Genomic DNA, 4767 nt, shown 5'->3' with positions numbered 1-4767 from the left:
AAAAACAGAAACAATTCCTATCATAGTAGGTGCCTTAGGTATAATAAAAAAATATTCAGACAAATACATAACAAAAACACCAGGACTTACAAATATATATAACATACAGAAAATTGCACTACTGGGTACTGCACACATTCTACGCAAAACACTTTCAATACAGTAAACATAAGAGCACCACAGCAAACCACAGCACATACCCAAGGCGCACAGAGCTGCGCTCGGTAGTGAAGTGAAAGTACGTTATAAAAATAAAACTACTGAATAATAATAATAATAATAATAATAATAATAATATTATTAGGGAATATATCATTCCAAACATACAGGAATATTCAATTTAGTAAAACCAAATTAAATTTCACAATGTATAATATATGTATATAAATATAATTTAGAGAACATGTAGAGAATAGTATTATTTGTGATGACTATGATTGTTCTGACTGAGGGGAAATACTGTCTTCTGTCTATGATTGCTTTTAATACCTAATGTGTTAGACATTAGGTACAATGGATGTAGATAGTGAATGTATTAGTTTGGTGCTTGGTGAAAGTTTTATTTTTCTGAAAACGTATATAAAGAATTTGTGTCTGTAAATGAAGGTAAGCAGTTTTTTTATGGGACAAATTCATCAATGTTATGGGGGTTCAATAAAAATGTATATTATTTAAGGTCCAGATGTGAATGTAATTGCAAGTCAGATTTAAAACTATGAGGATCAGGTCATCTTAGTACCTGATTTATAGTAGGTAGCATAGGTGGACAGTCTGTGCAATTCTACTGATTCCTATTTTTTACATTTGGTTCCTTATATTTCTTTGTTTCTCTTACATAAATGTCCTCACATGGAGTCGTCTGATTTGGTAGTATTTACTTGCAAGACAGCATATTATTTTTACAGAGTTCTAAGGATTCATGTTCAACATGTGCTATAAAAGAAATATACTGTAACACCTGAAAATTAATCAATAGCTACCAACTTGGTTACAACATTATGCAAGATTGATTACATTGAATATTGATGAAAGAAATGACATGAACCACTGGGCTGGGTGAACTTGACAACATCCTGCTTTGGTCTTTGCTTGAAAACATTAATCCAAGACTGTAGTTCTGTCAAAAAGGTGAATTGGGAGAAAAAAATCCTGTCTGACAGATGGCAACCACATCAATTCACCTTCAAGAAATTGCTTGCGATGTCACAGCATGCCTGTGCATCACCAGCCATGGCATACCTAGTTCTTCACACAATGGGTGTTAACAGCAAATAGAGCACCTAATCAGTGGAATGTGTCCTTTCTATAAAAAGCAAAAGAGCTGAAGATCCAGTCCAATCAGATATGAACTGGCCAGGCTGCAATACATGATAGACATGACATAGGTGTTCACAGCATCTGCCTGACCCTTGATGGCTAGCTTTCTCAAGGTTCATTTCCAATTGAGACTGGTTATTCTAGTTACCATTTTGTCTCAGTTCTTCTTCACTAAGAGAGCTGGATAAAACCAGATCCCAATTTTCTCTCCAGTGCACACAACACTGTCTAATCAAATAACTCAATTTGACAGACACATATGTTCCTAATTCCTTCACAGGCAAAGTTTGAAAACACACTTTTCACATGAAGTTGAATGATTCATTACAGACTACACAAGATTGTTAATTGGTCGAACATCATTTTGCTGGACACGTGAAAGTCACATATCAATAAGATTTTATTGATCCTTACCTACTCTTTCTTTAGTAGACGACCTATTTTCTTTACTTTCCAGTTATCTTTCATACTGGACATTTGTGTTAGCAAGATTTTCACATGTATACACATTTGAATACATACCATGTAAACATAAAAAACTCATATATACACATGACCAAGTATATACACACACAAGTACACATGTGTGCACATTCACAAAGTCTGGCATGTATACACATACATCCAAGCAGGAGAATGATTAGAGTATATCGCATTCAGGGCAAATCAATAAATGGTGCTCATAAATTAAGAGTTCATTTTAAATCTAATTCTGATAATGAGACTTGATCACTTCCTAGTGCACTACATAATATATTAAAATTGGCATCAGAAATTATTATAAAAAATATACATATATCCATACTTTTGGTAAAGAAATTGTTTGGTATAAAGAAATCATTTGATAATATCATTATGTCATGAGGGTATATTTACAGAGTCATTTTTGCAAGTTAAAACATTATGTATGTAGTTGGCAGCATATTTTTTTCTGAATCAGTCACTAGAATAAGTCATTTCTTCTACAGAGTCATAAGAGTTATCTTGAGATTGTACTGTTTGAAAATACTAATTAATGGCTTCCTTAGTTATCAATGTCATGACTACAATGATTTTTGACAATACCCAGCCATATGAAGATGGTGAACTTTCTAGACTTGACTCTAGATCTAAACAAAGTCCTACACCAACCATGCCATAAGCTAAATGAAGACAATATTTAAGCTAACAAAGGTTCTAAACACCCACTTAACATTATTTGGAATATAGTTGATAATGTAAGTAAAGATATTTCCAACATGTCTTCAAATAGGAATATATTGAATAGTGCTTCCCCATACTACAATGATGTGCTAAAAATATGACTGTGACTTCTTCACCAATGAAATAAGGTATTTAGAGACTGTTTCCACCAAGAAAATTAAACCTTGAGCTAAGAAAGTGATATAGTTTAATTCATCTTACTATACTGATGTATTAACTAATATCATTGGACGTTTCCTCTCTCTTATAAGAAAGCATTTCTCCAGTCATCACAGATGTATCAAAATATTCAATAAGTACATGGTCAAGGTTAATTATAGCTGCTTCTAAAATATAGGGCTGCAGGTACTGAATTACAATCAGGGAATTACACATACAAACAATTTAAATCTAATCCAACAAGATTGTAATTTTAGAAACAAATTTCAATGTCTGTTGGATAATAAATGTCTTGCAAAAGTGCTTGTCTATAAAGCCAAAGTTCACAACAATGGAGATACAGAAAAATCATATATTGGGCTCGTAGAAAATTTAAGTTTCACTCCACACAACATCTTTATACGATCTATAATTTAGTATAAGGTATTCTACATCATTGTCTAAGTATATCTGGCACATGAAGGATAATGTTATTAACAATCCTACCAGTAAAGCAGACACCTATAACAGATGAGGCATAAGATGTAATCTGTGCTTAGCTGAGAAATTGAACATCCTGTCTGCATCTAACATCCTGAATTCAAGAGAGTAGACACTTTTTCCATGGCTTGCATATAAGAAGGTTCAGCCTGCAAGTATTCAAGTATACTCCTCTCCCTAATGAATTCCATCAACAAATAGGATAGCAACAACTGTGAACCTGGATTCCTAGTCAAAGTGGCCTCTTTAACTGAGCATTAGTTACATCCTCATCATAATAATCAGCATCACAGTCAACTCCACTATTATCCTCATTACTACAACTACTACTACTACTACTACTACTACCTTCACCACTGATCTCCTTTATCAGTGATTTGATCACTATCCCCATCAAGCCCCTATTGGAGCCACTATGAGTTGTTGGATATACGTACTCTACACAGACACGGCCAGCTTTAGGATCCATTCCTTACACACTGAATATCAATAGTATCATCATATTTGCCATTAATCTGTTTTTATTTATATGTTCATTGGTTATCTTTATAATTAGTTGTGATCATTACCATCATCATCATTACTATCATCTGATATTGTATCCGTATATAACGTCATCCAATCTGTTTGTTCTACTCACCTTCTTCATCATCATTATTCCCATCTTAAATTATTTACTTGACTCATTTACTCAAATATCTTTCCATCCATATGTCCTACCATATCTAGTTTCCGCTCTTTATCTCTGTTTCATTTTATTGTTTTTTACCTGTCTTTTGTTTCTTTATTTCTTCTTTCTGGGCATTACTTCTTTTTAATTTTTTTGTATTTGTTCTACATTTCTTAACTTTAATAGCTTTCATAATCTTTATATTTTATAACTTTTCAATACCTTAACTCTTTATCATTCAGGTTACTCTGTTAAATATAATCCTTTCTACCAAAGGTACAGAGCCTGAAATTTTTGGGGAGGGAACTAGTCACCGATACTCAATTTATCAATCCCAAAGGGATGAAAGGCAAAGTCGACCTTGATGGGATTTGAACTCAGAACATAGTGACAGGTGAAATTCCACTAAGCATTTCATCCAGTGTACTAATGATTTAAATGCTAAAAGGTTAACATTCTCAACATGTCTCATTATCTTTCCAATATTTTCCTTACACATTTCTATATATCTCTATTCCTAATTTACTACATTGTCTTCATTTTTTTTTCATTTTTCTATTGTATATTTCCATTGCATTCATTGACCATTCTAATACTCACCCACCCTACTTCATTCTTTCTATGAAACCTATCAAAATACTGTCTACATTTCTTCTTCTTCTTCTTCTCCTCCTCCTTCCTTCTCTCCTCTTTTTCTTTCTGTTTGTTTTTTTTACTATATTTTTTTTCTCTGCCACCATATCCCATGACAAACCTTATATATATATATATATATATATACCCCTGCTGGCGACAAAGGGACTCTCACTCAGAGTAAAAGGCAGACTGTATGACGCATGCGTACGAACAACCATGCTACATGGCAGTGAAACATGGGCTGTAACTGCTGAGGACATATGTAAGCTCGCAAGGAATGAAGCCAGTATGCTCCGTTGGAT

Source organism: Octopus bimaculoides, chromosome 16 (genome assembly GCF_001194135.2).
Source record: "Octopus bimaculoides isolate UCB-OBI-ISO-001 chromosome 16, ASM119413v2, whole genome shotgun sequence".
In the NCBI taxonomy this organism is placed as follows: domain Eukaryota; kingdom Metazoa; phylum Mollusca; class Cephalopoda; order Octopoda; family Octopodidae; genus Octopus; species Octopus bimaculoides.
Note: the sequence above shows the minus strand (reverse complement) of the source record.